At 53.1% G+C, this 17,588-nt stretch overlaps 1 protein-coding gene and 1 long non-coding RNA gene across 9 annotated transcripts in view; one reads left to right on the top strand and one right to left on the bottom strand.

Annotated features, from left to right (window-relative positions):
* The window catches only part of GLI2 (GLI family zinc finger 2), a 452,275-nt gene that overhangs the window by 86,505 nt on the left and 348,182 nt on the right, over nt 1-17,588 (bottom strand). The window lies entirely within an intron of this gene.
* Nucleotides 1-17,588, top strand: part of LOC138800628 (uncharacterized) — a 208,803-nt gene that overhangs the window by 115,014 nt on the left and 76,201 nt on the right. The gene's annotated exons all lie outside the window — the stretch shown is intronic.

Here is a 17,588-nt window from a genome sequence, read left to right as displayed (position 1 = left end):
ACCCTGTGCCGGACCCGCAATCTCTGCTCTACTGGAGACCCCCACAATGTGACCCTGTGCCGGACCCACAATCTCTACTGGAGAACCCCACAATGTGACCCTGTGCCGGACCCGCAATCTCTGCTCTACTGGAGACCCCCACAATGTGACCTCTGTGCGTGAACCACAATCTCCACTGGAGGCCCCTACAATGGGACCCCTGTGCAGGACCCACAATCTCTACTGGAGACCCCCACAATGTGACCCTGCGCCGGTCCTGCAGTCTCTGCTCTACTGGAGACCCCCACAATGTGACCCTGTGCCAGACCCACAATCACTACTGGAGACCCCCACAATGTAACCTCTGTGCCGGACCCGCAATCTCTACTGGAGACCCCCACAATGTGACCTCTGTGCCGGACCCGCAATCTCTACTGGAGACCCCCACAGTGGACCTCTGTGCCGGACCCGCAATCTCTGCTCTACTGGAGACCCCCACAATGTGACCCTGTGCTTGTCCTGCAGGCTCTGCTCTACTGGAGACCCCTACAATGTGACCCCTGTGCCAAACCCGCAATCTCTACTGGAGACCACCACAATGTGACCTCTGTGCCGGAACCACAATCTCTACTGGAGACCCCCACAATGTGACCCTGTGCCAGACCCGCAATCTCTACTGGAGACCCTTACAATGTGACTGGAGCTTTTTCACTGTATCCTGAAAAGTTCTAAGATTTTGTTCTAAGCCTGGCTGTATCTAATCCTCACTGTATCTAAGCATCTCACATTTGATACACTTTTTGGCGTAGCATACAGCTCCACACATTGCTCTCGGTTTGCTTTTCATCTACAGTCGTGGACATTTCCAGGGCCTTTGTAATGTCACGACCATTACCCTCTGACCCCGGAGACTACCGATTCTCATCATGAAAGACCCTAAATTTAGCTCTCCCCAGAAAACCAGCCGCATATGAAAGGATCCATTGAATGTCACCATGAATGATTAGGATGGTCATTGTCATGTCCTGCTGGGCCGAAGCCTTCAGATCCATAAATAAGGGTCAGTGGTGAGAGCGGAAAAGACCCCTAGATATGTGGGACATTATATTTAGTATTGCATATCTATGATCAATGAAGAGATATAGACTCCACCATAGAAAGTAACGTATTCACAGCCAGACCACAATGACTGCCACTGGAGGGTCACATGATTTATACTGTGCAACTTTCATAAGATACACATCTATACTAGAGATGTTCTCATCACTAGAAACCTGCCTGTGTCTACTAGACTGCATGTCCATAGTAGCTGGACTGTCACCCAAGAGAGCTCGGCAGCCGGACTGTCACCCAGGAGAGCTCGGCAGCCGGACTGTCACCCAGGAGAGCACGGCAGCCGGACTGTCACTCAGGAGAGCTCTGCAGTGGGACTGTCACCCAGGAGAGCTTGGCAGCCGGACTGTCACCCAGGAGAGCTCGGCAGCCGGACTGTCACCCAGGAGAGCTCGGCAGCTGGACTGTCACCCAGGAGAGCTCGGCAGCTGGACTGTCACTTCGGAGAGCTCTGCAGCCGGACTGTTACTCAGGAGACCTCACCAGCTTTATCCATCAGATTTACTGACTCTTGTTCAAGTAGAACAAACAAAAATCCCCCCACAAGCTAAATCCCCCTGAAATGAAGATCTTTCTATAATCCGACCTAAGGGTATACAGGGCAATTATTTTAGAACCCATAGAAATATAAGTTAAAAGGAACACGGATGTGGAGAAGAGAAGACAGTGGGTAGGAGGGAATGAGGTATGTGCGTGGGCAGCCATGGACGCCGTCCAGGAACCACGCAGCACAGAAATGTATGGAAGCAACCTACACAAATCAGTTTACTGTGGACACATATGTCATGGAAAACTGATTAGTACATAGCATAACCTGGAGTCATTGCACTACGTCTGGGGGTGCAGTCTTATTCCTGACCCCTGATGATATGCACTTTATAACCCGCTCCTAGTTTCAGACGTTTCTCTAGCAGACATGTCCTTCCTAGTAACACATGTTGGATGTAAGGTCTGAGTGTCAAGGATGCTGCTGCCTTCACTCGCTCTCATGTATCTGCACAGCTTCACTCCAGGACTCATTTCTCCTACTACAGCCAAAAAGACATCCCCTCTGCCTAGTGCTGACAATGATGTGTGATTCATCCTCCCACCTGGGTGTTCTTCTCTCTGTACTCACACACAGCCTGTGTGATTCCCCTCTCCCTTTACAATGCCTTGTATGAACTTTCTTCCTGAGCTATACTCTGATACAACACAACTTGTGTGATCTGCCCTTCCTGAAGATTTGGCTGCTTCCCTCCTCTCCACACTCAGACCTTCCCAGTCCAACCTCCTCCTCATATCCATAGCATAGAGAAGGGTAGGGAGGGGAAAGAGAGAGAGAGAGAGACACACACACACAACCAGTAGCAGTTTGCCTTGTGATCTGCCCCCCTGAAGACTTGGATGCTTTCCCTTTTCTCAGGTTCTGATCTGTGCTGTAAATGTTTCTCTTACTTTTCTGCTGCTAACTCTAAGGCATCTTAAAACTGCCTAGAAAATGGTCCGTATACTATATACTATAATACAATAATTACCAATAGAATAGTACCCACTCAATCCTATAGGCTAATACACATGATCTGGGCTCCTATAGAGAGAGATAGAGGATCACAGGAGCAACTGCTGTGTAAGTGCAGTGTGCTGGGGGATCTATGTTAGAAGCAGCAGGACAGCCAGCTATGGGAAGGAGTTACACAGAATACAGCAGCCAGGAGCAGTGTCCTGCAGGAAGTGGTGTATTCTTTCCAGTCTGACAGTGCTCTCTGCTGCCACCTCTGTCCATGTCAGGAACTGTCAAGAGCAGCAGCAAATCCCCGTAGAAAACCTCTTCTGCTCTGGACAGTTCCTGACATGGACAGAGGCGGCAGCAAAGAGCACTGTGTCAGACTGGAAAGAATACACCACTTCCTGTAGGACATACAGCAGCTGACAAGTACTGGAACACTGGAGATATTTAAATAGAATAAGTTACAAATTCTGATACCAGTTTAATTTTAAAGAAAATCTTTCTTGCCAGAATACCCCTTTAAGTGAAGGGACATGTGGGCATCTAGTGCTGCGTCCCCCCAACCTGTTGCAGGAAATACAATTTCTTCTTCCCCTGACAGTGACGAGCTTCCGGGCCCTTATAGAAGCTGTCAGCATTACTTCTCCGATCTATATTGGGAGAAGACGTGTCATATAAGTGAGCGGCCTCCTCAGTCTCTCCTGTATAGAGAGGGAGAGAGACGCTGCACAACGGATAAAAGGGTTAACCATCCAGCGCAGGAATCCATAGAGGCACAACAGCTGCACAATGCTCTCTCTCTGCTTGTTAATGTCGAGCCTGCACAAGACGCCCCATAAAATCATTGCTATTCATGGCCGCTAATAGCCATTAAAATTCAATCAATTCAGCTTAACACAAGTGTCCTCCAGGCCTCGCCGCCGTCCCCGCTGGATGTGACTTATCGCATTGTGTCAGCGCAGAGAGCGGCTACTTGTCCTGAGAGCTCTTCAGCCTCCTCTTATTTACTAAGAAAACAGCTTAACTTGTACCCCACGGTCCGGGCTGCTCGCCGGCGGCCAGGGAAGGGTTAAGAGCGGCGGGCGCAGAAGTATGTTAATGCAGAGCAGATACCGGATATCACTGTGCGCAGCACAAATCTATAAGTGCACACAATTCATCATGTAGTCAGGTAACATGAGAGCGGCAAAAACGCCTTCACTGGGGAGTCACTGTCACCGCCAATTAGATTATAATAATGTACGGTGCAGGCTGCGAGCTATTGTATCAGGTATCAGCCGGCAGCTTAAAGGGAACCTGTCACCTTGGAAATGCAGTCCGATCTGCGATCACCCAGTGTTAAAGTGGAACAAGCTGATTGATATTAAGTTCAGAAGGACTAGTCGTTTATTTCTTGTAATCCTGGGATCGTTCTGGGCCTAGGAGTCCTGTGGGTGGTCCTAACCAGTGATTGGTGGACCTCTCTATAGGTCCAATCAGGGGCCAATCAGGCCCCGCTCCCATAGCCCCAATCAGGCCCCGCTCCCATAGCCCCAATCAGGCCCCGCTCCCATAGCCCCAATCAGGCCCGCTCCCATAGCCCCAATCAGGCCCTGCTCCCATAGTGCCAATCAGGCCCGGGTGGTGTCATCACTGTATTCATCCACATCTATCACTTCTTTTTTTTTTTTGTCTACCATTAGCACAATCCCAATTCCCTCCACCCCTTCTCTATGTCTTTTGGAGAGGAGTGGACGCAACCCATTCGTATCCGACTAAGGGAAACTCTGTTTACGGCAAGAGAGCCAATTGTGATTTGCATAGAAAATGTCTTGAAAAATTCAATATGCAAATAGCTCTCTCACCTCTTAGGTAAAGTAGTGTCCCTTCAAGTCAGGGTCTCACTCCATCTACGAGTCTTAGAACATTGACTGGGGATCTGTGCCAAGGCAAAAACCTCTCCAAAAGAAAAGCCTGGCCATCTGCAGACAGCTGTCTCGGGGTGGTTGCCCCTCTTCAGTGCAGAGCAGGGTGTTGGCTGGAGGCCTAGCCTTTCTTCCCACAATTCCCAGCAATGGCCTTTAAGTCTCCACATGTACGTCTGCACACTCAGCTGTCAATCACCAAGCAGGACCACCCACTGGACTCATGCCCACAAATAGCAGATGTTTAGATGGGGGAAAAAAATACTATGCCGATTACCCCAGAGGTGACATCAGTTTTCCTAAAGCCATTATGCACTTTATAGTTATTAAGACAGCCACTCAGTATCCGGGGAAAGCTGAGTGACAAGCTTCTGATCCCAGAAACATTGAAATGTAGATGAATGAAGGCAGAACATCACTACTGATGATTGTTAGTGACCAAATTATAATGTTTGGTGGACAGGATCCTCCGTGATCTGGGATCTACTCTGTGCACGATCGCAGTATAAATGCAGCAAGAAACGGATCAATTGCAAAAGTAAAAGCACCGTGCAAGGATTTGTGCAGACAGTATAATGTAGTGGAGTGTAGGCAGCGTGGTGGTCAGATATAGCTGCCCCCGTATACTCTGCTCCTGGGGCTGGGAACGCACAGCCCCCTGAATAGAGTGTCATTTCTTTAGATTCAGGCTCCCATTCTCTGTAACCGCTGGAACTCCGCATCCAGGACAATGGAGGTGACAGCGGCTTTATTCTCATGTTAATCCTCCGCAGCGGATACTGACAGTAACTCTGGCACAACCCCCCAGCATAAAAAAAGGGGGCTTAAATATTTACCAGCCACTCAGGGGTTAAACCGCCCCAATTAAGTCATTAATCCTGACTGGACCTGGAGAAGCTGGAGGAACCCGGCGAGAATAGGGGGGACTCCTCCAAGAATGGGGGGACTCCTCCAAGAATGGGGGGGGGGACTCCTCCGACAGACTTCTGACCCCGTAAAACCTCCAAACCAGACCTCTCATCTCTGATGCTTGGACAAAGAGCTTGCACTCTAAGGGTCCTATTACACAGAGCGATTTTTAACGGATAACGACTAACGATTAATGATCGCAAACGAGATTGTTTATCATTAACCTGAAATCGTTCGCCATATTACACAGAACGATAGTTGTTAGAGACGATCGTGTTAGATACTGCCCATTGGACCAGTGTATCTTATCTTATTAAGTGTGATACAGTTTGCTGAACAGATATATCCAAGCCCATTAAGTGTAATATTGTCTACTGATTCTCAGTATCTAAGCCTATTATGCGTGATACTGTGGGCTGAGGTGCTGTATCCAAGCCTCTTATGTTCAATACTGTCTACTAAGTATCTAAGTCTATTATAGATACTGTGCACCAACGTACTGTATCTAAGCCACTTAAGTCTCTTTTTCTGCTGAGGCAATGTATCTAAGCCTACAATGTGTGATACTGCCTGCTTGGATTTAGCATCTTTAGTCTGTTGAGCCAATGTATCTGTCTTACGTGTCTGCTGAGCTGTTGTATCTAAGCCTATCATGTAGGATACTGCCTAATGGGCTGCTGTATCTAATTCTTTTATGTATGATACCGTCTGCTGAACCTTGGTATATAAGCATAATAAGAATACTGTGTACCGAGGTGCTGTATCTAAGCCACTTCTATGTGATATTGTCTGTTGAGGCAATGTATCTAAGCCTACAATGTGAGATACTGTCTACTGAATCACTGTACCTACTCCTCTTATGTGTGATACTGTCTTCTGAGACACAGTATCAGACGGAGTAATGTATCTAAGCCTCTGATGTGTGATACAGTCTCAGAACTCCCCATGGTGTGTTGCTTCATATTACACATTATTACATGGGGGGGGGGGATAGCCGCATTGGGTCGCTCAGTGTTGTGACTGATCCTGGGGTGAGGATCCAGTTGATTCCTACAATCCCCCTCTGTGAGTAGTGAGAGTGCCAGAGCCCCCCGTCCCCCCCGCCCCAGTATATTTTGGATTAGCGCCCCCTATTTACTTTATTTTTTGGCACCGGCCGTCGCAGGGAGCACAATATTTGTTTAAATTCCTTTTCATGCCGTGCGCTAAAAAAATACGATTTTTTTCCCTGCTCTCCGGAATTCTGCACAATGAAACAGTTTATACCCCGGATCCCGCCCTCCGCTCCCAGGATAAATAATATTTAGAGGAACGGCCCCCGGCGCAGGAGCCGCACTTTTTTATTCGCTACAGAAATCTGCATCTTCTGCCTGTTTATCGGCTTGTAAACCTTGATGGGGAAAAGTTATTGATGGGAGTTGTTGGGAGTTTTCATGGTTGTCGAGAAACTGATTTCATCTGGATACGAACATAAAATGAGAAATCTGCAAAAGTAAGTGAGACGCCAGCAAAACCTGAGCAAAGGCCGCCCGGAGACAACACACAAGCTACCCCGGGGCAAATAGGGCAGTTACCCCAGGCCCTCCACCACCCATCATGTAACCAACCATGGACGATTACAAAAAACATAACGGCGCCACCCCTGTCCTCAGTCTGTGTTGCAGCTGAGTTCCATTGAAATGGAGCAGGATTGTAATACCAGACACAACCTGAGGACAGGGTGGTGCCAATGATTCCTAATGGTGGCCAAATCGCAAAACCACCAAAAACTGGAATGGAGCAGATGCTTTCCCTTCTGTCTTGTCATCTCACCAGCATCCATCCCCTGTGAATGGTATACACTCTGCAGATTGTTGTATCATTCTGAGCTCCAGGCAGTTTAGCTCACAGAGCATTGTCTGGACTGGATACAGCTGTGAGGGTCTTTGGCCTTTACATTTATCAGGGGTTACAAAATTCACCCAAAAAAATGGCTGCTCTGATCCACAAATAGCCCCACATCTGTCCACAGGTTGTTTGTGGTATTGCAACTTAAAGGGGTACTCCGGCAAAAAATGTTTTCTTTCAGATCACCTGGTGACAGAAAATCAAATAGATTTTTAATTTATTTCTGTTTAAAAATCTTCAGTCTTCCTGTACTTATCAGCTGCTGTATGTCCTGCAGGAAGTGGTGTATTCTCTCCAGTCTGACACAGTGCTCTCTGCTGCCACCTCTGTCCATGTCAGGAACTGTCCAGAGCAGGAGAGGTTTTCTATGGGGATTTGCTACTGCTCTGGACAGTTCCCGACATGGACAGAGGTGGCAGCAGAGAGCACTGTCAGACTGGAAAGAATACACCACTTCCTGCAGGACATACTCCAACTGATAAGTACTGGAAGACTGGAGATTTTTTAACAGAAGTATATTACAGATCTATATAACAGCTGATTTAAAAACTTTTCTTTTCTCCGGAGTATCCCTTTAACTAACAGTACAAAATTTCTCACAATCCTTCATTTGTGACTCATGGCACGTTCTCGGATGTTGGCGGGACTTTGGCGGGAGAGGTGCAGCTTCCTGACACCCAGCAGTTTACTATTACCCATAGCAAATCTGGCATAAATTCACATTATCATCAGAAAGCACACGGACGTGGCCGTGTACCGGACGTGTTGGTACAATGCAGGTTGTACAGCCATTTAGCTGAAATCACAACAAAACTGCATCATAAATGACCGCAGGTAAAGTGGAGTGAGAGGTGAGGCGGCCGCAAGTCTCTTCGTACCTCTGCTGCTTCGTACCGTATAAAACGAGCAAAACGTATAAGAAACAAATAAGAACTCTGTACATCGGAAAGTCTGTGAAATTGGAAGAAATTCTCCAGAGGTGTCGCTAACCCCCCAACCCCCCCCCCCCCCCCCCCCCCCGTTCTCTTATCGATTCATCGACTTCTACGCTGTCTTAGAACTTTCTGAGACTTTGTTGTCGACAAAGAAGCAGAAATGGTTCCTTGTGCAGCGGCTTTAAGGCTGCGGGCAGCGGCGGGGGCTCCGTATGGAGAACGTCTGTTGGAGATTTGATATCTTGGGAACCTTTTAATGGCCTGACTTGAACGTGCCTCAGAGGTGATGTCATGAAGACCTTGCAAGTCTATTCAAGTTTTTAGGAGACCTCAGGGACAGTCGGAGGCTTCCAAACATATGCACAGAAAATAATAACCCCCTCCCGGAAACAATGTGGGGCCGGAGTCAGACAAGGGAGAACATTTAGGTTCACACATTGTCTATGGATCAGTAAATCAGAAGTGGTCCCGCCGCTGGATACAGTAATGGCCGCCATGGTGTAACCTCACCTGGTTGGGATGTATCCCGATGTGCTAGAACACAACGGTCAGGTCACGTTCCATCATGGCTGCCCAAACTAGAAGAGCGTGGTGTTGCCAATGCCTCAGTCCTGGAATATAACCGCCGCAGGGGTTCACAGGATAATAATAATAATAATAATAATAATAATAATATTTATTTGTATAGCGCCAACAGATTCCGTAGCGCTGGGTAGCACGGTGATACGGGATCACTGTCGAGAAACAAAACCGCGTCGTATCTACGGGAAATTTTGTAACAACTGAAACCATCAGGTCATTTATCGCCTTTGATTTTAATGGTTTCCCGGCCTACTGGCGTTACCATGTTGGTTGGCGGGACGGCCAGGAATGTGGACGAGACAATAATTGGCGATGATGCGGCTCTATAATAAATAACCCTCCTCAATATGTAAAAAGGGGAAAAAAGAGCTTGTAAATCCCGGGCGGCATTCTGTGGGAGCTGGTAATAGGTCCCGGCGTCCGGCTCTCCTGCTGTTCCAGACTCATCACAGATCAGGTTGCAGCAGAGAAAATTGTTAGAATTCCACAGGAAAATGACTGGTTAAGAAGGTGACCCCCAGCCCCAAAATACCAGAACAATCCCTGCCGAGCTGCGGGGAAACAGTACAACAAACGCCGCATGAAACGCGCCAGACACTGAGCCCATGGTCTCCCCAGGCCTCCATTACTTGTATCAGTTACTGGGAAAGCTGACAGACAGCCAATAGAATGGCTACTGGGCCTAAGGGGCAAAACTGGTCACATTTGGGGTACCCCCCCCCCACCCCACACACACCTGTGGGAAGGGTAAAGAAGCCATGACTGATAGTAAATCACACACCAAGAGGGTCTCACATCCCACCAGATCAGCTCCCTGCGGCCGGCAATGGAATCAAAGCCACAAGTTTGTGTGTTTAAGACCAATACAGAAACCACAAGAGCGCACTCCCTATTCAAACAATATATATATCATCAGGAGCGCTAACCCTGATAATATGTGTGTGTGGGGGGGGGGATCAGAGATCAGCGACACAGAGCACAACAAAGAGATCAGCAACTAAAAGTGACATTTCCAAGGTTGAGCCTGCAGGGCCACCATATACAGGTCACATATAGAACAGCAAGTCACTATATACAGTACTGATCCTGAGACTCCAGAGCTGCATTCACTATTCTACTGGTCACTGTGTACATACATTACATTACCGATCATGAGTTACATTCTGTATTATACTCCAGAGCTGCACTCACTATTCTGCTGGTGGAGTCACTGTACATTACATTACATTACTGATCCTGAGTTACATCCTGTATTATACCCCAGAGCTGCACTCACTATTCTGCTGGTGGGGTCACTGTGTACATACATTACATCACTGATCCTGAGTTACATCCTGTATTATACTCCAGAGCTGCACTCACTATTTTGCTGGTGGGGTCACTACGCTATGAAGACCCCCCTTTCTTGGCTGTTCTGTATCCCCCCTTGTGCACATGCTCAGGCCCCCTTTCTTACAGTTCTTCCATACTATAGATGTGTTGGTGGACACTTTACACGTATTGATTGTCGAGATTCCACTTTATCATATTGTTTGATTGGCCCCCGATCTTTTCTCTATCTGAGGGGTCACATTTATGGTCTGGAAGATACAAGATAGTGCCAGTATATGGACCAGTATATATATATAATATACAGGAGCCCGGGGCCCTTATAGTGTAAATAGAGTCAGATCCAGGGGCCTGTGGCCCTTATAGTGTGAATAGTGGAGTCAGAATCAGGGGCCCCGGGCCCTTCCCCTGCAGACACTTATACAATCCTCCTCCTTCCTCTTTTGTATTTCTGGACTGTAAATATTTTTTTTTTTATTCCACAACAATAAACACAAATATTCCGGTCACTTTCCTGCACATTTATCGCCGTCCGCTGCTTCTCCTTCACACTATGAAATAATAGGAAACTTTGTGGATTTTTGGGCCCGCCCCTCATCTGCCTGCAATCCGCCCCCCCCCCAGCTGCCTGCGATCCACCCCCCCCAGTTGCCTGTGATCCACCCCCCCCCCAGTTGTCTGCGATCCACCCCCCCAGCTGCTTGCGATCCGTCCCCCCCCAGCTGCCTGCGATCCGTCCCCCCCCAGCTGCCTGCAATCTGCCCCCCGTCCCCCCCCAGTTGCCTGCAATCCGTTACCCCCAGCTGCCTGTGACCCATCCCCCCCCCATCTGTGCACAATCCGCCCCCCCCCCAGCTGCCTGCAATCTGCCCCCCCCAGCTGCCTGCGATCCGTACCCCAGCTGCCTGCGATCCGTAAAAACCCCCCCCTCGGCTGCCTGCAATCTGTCCCCCCCCTCGGCTGCCTGCGATCCGTAAAAACCCCCCCCTCGGCTGCCTGCAATCTGTCCCCCCCCCTCGGCTGCCTGCGATCCGCCCCCCGTCCCCCCTCGGCTGCCTGCGATCTGTCCCCCCCTCGGCTGCCTGCGATCTGTCCCGCCCAGCTGCCTGCGATCTGTCCCGCCCAGCTGCCTGCGATCCGCCCCCCGCCCCCCCTCGGCTGCCTGCGATCCGTCCCGCCCAGCTGCCTGCGATCCGCCCCCCGTCCCCCCTTGGCTGCCTGCGATCTGTCCCCTCCTCCGCTGCATGCGATCTGTCCCCCCCTCGGCTGCCTGCGATCTGTCCCCTCCAGCTGCTTGCGATCCGTCCCCCCCTCGGCTGCCTGCGATCTGTCTCCCCCAGCTGCCTGCGATCTGTCCCCCCCCCCCCCCTCAGCTGCCTGCGATTTGTCCCCCCCACCAGCTGCCTGCGATCCGCCCCCCCCTCGGCTGCCTGCGATTTGTCTCCCCCACCAGCTGCCTGCGATCCGTCTCCCCCCCCCCCTCGGCTGCCCGCGATCTGTCCCCCCCTCGGCTGCCTGCGATCTGTCCCCCCCCCCTCGGCTGCCTGCGATTTGTCCCCCCCACCAGCTGCCTGCGATCCGTTCCCCCCCCCTCGGCTGCCTGCTATTTGTCCCCCCCACCAGCTGCCTGCGATCCGTCTCCCCCCCCCCCTCGGCTGCCTGCGATCTGTCCCCCCCTCGGCTGCCTGTGATCTGTCCCCCCTACCAGCTGCCTGCGATCCATCTCCCCCCCTCGGCTGCCTGCGATCTGTCCCCCCCCACCCTCGGCTGCCTGCGATCTGTCCCCCCCCCCCCTCGGCTGCCTGCGATCTGTCCCCCCCCCCCCCTCAGCTGCCTGCGATCTGTCCCCCCCCTTCGGCTGCCTGCGATCTGTCCCCCCCCCCCTCGGCTGTCTGCGATCTGTCCCCCCCCCTCGGCTGCCTGCAATCCGTCCCCCCCAGCTGCCTGCGATCTGTGCCCCCTCGGCTGCCTGCGATCCGTCCCCCCTCGGCTGCATCCAGCATGCAGCCCTTACATCCACTTCCATCCTGTTTTCACTTCCAGATTGTGCAGGATTAAGTCTAAAACAAACTTTCTTCACAAACTCCCGATCCCTGCACAAAATGTTCTTAACAGCGACAACTTCAATGCAAACAAGAGGCTTGTGCCATGGCTGCAGGATGGGGATGGAAGAGTTAACCTGTGAGCAATGCTCTGGAGGAAGTGATGGTCTCTGATTCCTCCTCACCCTGGATGACTCTATCACTCCAGCTGCTCAGTCAGACCCTCAGTCCTCTCATCTCTGACCCTCAGTCCTCTCATGTCCTATCAGTGTGAGGAGCGGTCCCTGGGATAACAGCCTGTGCTCAGACTATGGGAGGGGATGAGCTTCTCACCTCCGATAGATGGACAGATAAAGTGGCTGATACCAGAGAGCTCACTCTCCTAATAACGGCCTATAGCCACAGATATATATATCATCTTGTGCAGCTGTAACATCTGATCACCCATTGTCCCTATAGTCCTATAGCATCAAATGTGCGCACAAGTGCAGCCCTGATACCTACATAAGTGTAAGTGTGAATTCACCCAGACATGTTCCAGATGTTTCTTTACTGTCCCATAGATCTCATGATCGGTCCAGAGGTTGTATGGATAACTTATAGGAACGGCAATGAGATAAAGACTGGCTCTGTGTATAGGGACAGGGAAGATGTCGGACATCAGGGATGGGAATGGGGGCATTTAGCGAGCAGACTTAGGATACAAGTCCCTGGATAACTGGACGGGGTCCTGCACATGCAACAAGTAGACTTTAATTTCAGGGTCTGAATATGGGGCAAATAGCAGGCAGGCTCTGGGTATAGTCTCTAGGCATGAGAACAGGCTCTGGGTATGAGAACAGGCTAGGCGCAGGCTCTGGGTATGAGGACAGGCTAGGTGCGGGCTCTGGGTATGAGGACAGGCTAGGTGCGGGCTCTGGGTATGAGGACAGGCTAGGTGCAGGCTCTGGGTATGAGGACAGGCTAGGTGCAGGCTCTGGGTATGAGGACAGGCTAGGTGCGGGCTCTGGGTATGAGGACAGGCTAGGTGCGGGCTCTGGGTATGAGGACAGGCTAGGTGCGGGCTCTGGGTATGAGGACAGGCTAGGTGCGGGCTCTGGGTATGAGGACAGGCTAGGTGCAGGCTCTGGGTATGAGGACAGGCTAGGTGCAGGCTCTGGGTATGAGGACAGGCTAGGTGCGGGCTCTGGGTATGAGGACAGGCTAGGTGCGGGCTCTGGGTATGAGGACAGGCTAGGTGCGGGCTCTGGGTATGAGGACAGGCTAGGCGCAGGCTCTGGGTATGAGGACAGGCTAGGTGCAGGCTCTGGGTATGAGGACAGGCTAGGTGCAGGCTCTGGGTATTAGGACAGGCTAGGCGCAGGCTCTGGGTATGAGGACAGGCTAGGTGCGGGCTCTGGGTATGAGGACAGGCTAGGTGCAGGCTCTGGGTATGAGGACAGGCTAGGCGCAGGCTCTGGGTATTAGGACAGGCTAGGCGCAGGCTCTGGGTATGAGGACAGGCTAGGTGCAGGCTCTGGGTATGAGGACAGGCTAGGTGCGGGCTCTGGGTATGAGGACAGGCTAGGTGCGGGCTCTGGGTATGAGGACAGGCTAGGTGCGGGCTCTGGGTATGAGGACAGGCTAGGCGCAGGCTCTGGGTATGAGGACAGGCTAGGTGCAGGCTCTGGGTATAGTCTATAGGTATGAGGACAGGCTAGGTGCAGGCTCTGGGTATGAGGACAGGCTAGGCGCAGGCTCTGGGTATTAGGACAGGCTAGGCGCAGGCTCTGGGTATGAGGACAGGCTAGGTGCGGGCTCTGGGTATGAGGACAGGCTAGGTGCAGGCTCTGGGTATGAGGACAGGCTAGGCGCAGGCTCTGGGTATTAGGACAGGCTAGGCGCAGGCTCTGGGTATGAGGACAGGCTAGGTGCAGGCTCTGGGTATGAGGACAGGCCTCTGAGTAAAGGGATCTTCATGGCACAGTCTTTGGGTATAGTCTATAGGCATGAGGACAGGCTAGGTGCGGGCTCTGGGTATGAGGACAGGCTAGGTGCGGGCTCTGGGTATGAGGACAGGCTAGGTGCGGGCTCTGGGTATGAGGACAGGCTAGGTGCGGGCTCTGGGTATGAGGACAGGCTAGGTGCGGGCTCTGGGTATGAGGACAGGCTAGGTGCGGGCTCTGGGTATGAGGACAGGCTAGGTGCGGGCTCTGGGTATGAGGACAGGCTAGGTGCGGGCTCTGGGTATGAGGACAGGCTAGGTGCAGGCTCTGGGTATGAGGACAGGCTAGGTGCGGGCTCTGGGTCGGGTGGCACACAGCGAGCAGCCTCTGAGTACAGGGACATTCATGGCACAGGCTCTGTATAGAGAAGCATGTGGCTTTGACTAGAGGAATGTATCTGACTTACTGTGGATAAGGGGCATGTACCAGACTGGTGTTCTGATCTGGGTATAGGGGCACGCAGCAGGCAGCCCCCAGGCACAGGCTGTATGTAGGTGGGTGCAGGCTCTGGATACAAAGGCATGTAGCTGGTAAGCTGTGGGGAGGGTGGCATCCAGCAGGTAAGCTCTGCCATGCATACAAGCTCTCTGTACTAGGGCAGGCAGCCTGCGGGCGATGCAATGGCTATGGGGCAGGCTGTGGGTACTGGGCACATGCAATGAGTACGGGGAAGGCTGTGGGTACTGGGCATGCAGTTGGCAGCCTTTGGGCACACTATTGCTATGGGGCAGGCTGTGGGTACTGGGCATGCAGCTGTAGGTATGGGGCAGGCTGTGGGTACTGGGCATGCAGCTGTGGGTATGGAGCAGGCAGGCTGTGGGTACTGGGCATGCAGCTGTGGGTATGGGGCAGGCTGTGGGTACTGGGCATGCAGCTGTGGGTATGGGGCAGGCTGTGGGTACTGGGCATGCAGCTGTGGGTATGGGGCAGGCTGTGGGTACTGGGCATGCAGCTGTGGGTATGGGGCAGGCTGTGGGTACTGGGCATGCAGCTGTAGGTATGGGGCAGGCTGTGGGTACTGGGCATGCAGCTGTGGGTATGGAGCAGGCAGGCTGTGGGTACTGGGCATGCAGCTGTGGGTATGGGGCAGGCTGTGGGTACTGGGCATGCAGCTGTGGGTATGGGGCAGGCTGTGGGTACTGGGCATGCAGCTGTGGGTATGGGGCAGGCTGTGGGTACTGGGCATGCAGCTGTGGGTATGGGGCAGGCTGTGGGTACTGGGCATGCAGCTGTAGGTATGGGGCAGGCTGTGGGTACTGGGCATGCAGCTGTGGGTATGGGGCAGGCTGTGGGTACTGGGCATGCAGCTGTGGGTATGGAGCAGGCAGGCTGTGGGTACTGGGCATGCAGTTGGCAGCCTTTGGGCACACTATTGCTATGGGGCAGGCTGTGGGTACTGGGCATGCAGCTGTGGGTATGGGGCAGGCTGTGGGTACTGGGCATGCAGCTGTGGGTATGGGGCAGGCTGGGGGTACTGGGCATGCAGCTGTGGGTATGGAGCAGGCAGGCTGTGGGTACTGGGCATGCAGCTGTGGGTATGGGGCAGGCTGTGGGTACTGGGCATGCAGCTGTGGGTATGGGGCAGGCTGTGGGTACTGGGCATGCAGCTGTAGGTATGGAGCAGGCAGGCTGTGGGTACTGGGCATGCAGCTGTGGGTATGGGGCAGGCTGTGGGTACTGGGCATGCAGCTGTGGGTATGGGGCAGGCTGTGGGTACTGGGCATGCAGCTGTAGGTATGGAGCAGGCAGGCTGTGGGTACTGGGCATGCAGATGGCAGCCTTTGGGCACACTATTGCTATGGGGCAGGCTGTGGGTACTGGGCACATGCAATGAGTATGGGGCAGGCTGTGGGTACTGGGCACATGCAATGAGTATGGGGCAGGCTGTGGGTACTGGGCATGCAGCTGTGGGTATGGGGCAGGCTGTGGGTACTGGGCATGCAGCTGTGGGTATGGGGCAGACTGTGGGTACTGGGCATGCAGCTGTGGGTATGGGGCAGGCTGTGGGTACTGGGCATGCAGCTGTGGGTATGGGGCAGGCTGTGGGTACTGGGCATGCAGCTGTGGGTATGGGGCAGGCTGTGGGTACTGGGCATGCAGCTGTGGGTATGGGGCAGGCTGTGGGTACTGGGCATGCAGCTGTAGGTATGGGGCAGGCTGTGGGTACTGGGCATGCAGCTGTGGGTATGGGGCAGGCTGTGGGTACTGGGCATGCAGCTGTGGGTATGGAGCAGGCAGGCTGTGGGTACTGGGCATGCAGTTGGCAGCCTTTGGGCACACTATTGCTATGGGGCAGGCTGTGGGTACTGGGCATGCAGCTGTGGGTATGGGGCAGGCTGTGGGTACTGGGCATGCAGCTGTGGGTATGGGGCAGGCTGGGGGTACTGGGCATGCAGCTGTGGGTATGGGGCAGGCTGTGGGTACTGGGCATGCAGCTGTGGGTATGGGGCAGGCTGTGGGTACTGGGCATGCAGCTGTGGGTATGGGGCAGGCTGTGGGTACTGGGCATGCAGCTGTGGGTATGGGGCAGGCTGTGGGTACTGGGCATGCAGCTGTAGGTATGGAGCAGGCAGGCTGTGGGTACTGGGCATGCAGCTGTGGGTATGGGGCAGGCTGTGGGTACTGGGCATGCAGCTGTGGGTATGGGGCAGGCTGTGGGTACTGGGCATGCAGCTGTAGGTATGGAGCAGGCAGGCTGTGGGTACTGGGCATGCAGATGGCAGCCTTTGGGCACACTATTGCTATGGGGCAGGCTGTGGGTACTGGGCACATGCAATGAGTATGGGGCAGGCTGTGGGTACTGGGCACATGCAATGAGTATGGGGCAGGCTGTGGGTACTGGGCATGCAGCTGTGGGTATGGGGCAGGCTGTGGGTACTGGGCATGCAGCTGTGGGTATGGGGCAGACTGTGGGTACTGGGCATGCAGCTGTGGGTATGGGGCAGGCTGTGGGTACTGGGCATGCAGCTGTGGGTATGGGGCAGACTGTGGGTACTGGGCATGCAGCTGTGGGTATGGGGCAGGCTGTGGGTACTGGGCATGCAGCTGTGGGTATGGGGCAGACTGTGGGTACTGGGCATGCAGCTGTGGGTATGGGGCAGGCAGGCAGCTGGCAGCCTTTGGGCACAGGCTCACTTTTTGGGAGCATATTATAAACTTTGCAGGAACTTCCCAGGGTGTAATACAGGGGAATGACTGGGCGCAGGGAGGTGACTCCATTCACACACAGAAGCGGCTTTGCTCTCCGGCATTGTGCTTCAAATAAAAGGAGGATTGTGTCACTTGTGGCGGCATTGTCTGCCCCCTGTCACTGGCTGTGACCCCCACATACACCCGGCCACAGGGGGCGTCATATCCACATGGGGGATCCCTGCAGTATATATAGGGGGGTGCAGGACCGGGGTCACCCCTCACCCAGCACTGCCCCTGTAATA

The sequence above is a fragment of the Dendropsophus ebraccatus genome, chromosome 9, assembly GCF_027789765.1.
Source record: "Dendropsophus ebraccatus isolate aDenEbr1 chromosome 9, aDenEbr1.pat, whole genome shotgun sequence".
Classification (NCBI taxonomy): Eukaryota; Metazoa; Chordata; class Amphibia; order Anura; family Hylidae; genus Dendropsophus; species Dendropsophus ebraccatus.
The sequence above is the reverse complement of the archived record's forward strand: the minus strand, read 5'-3'. Positions and strand labels throughout refer to the sequence as shown.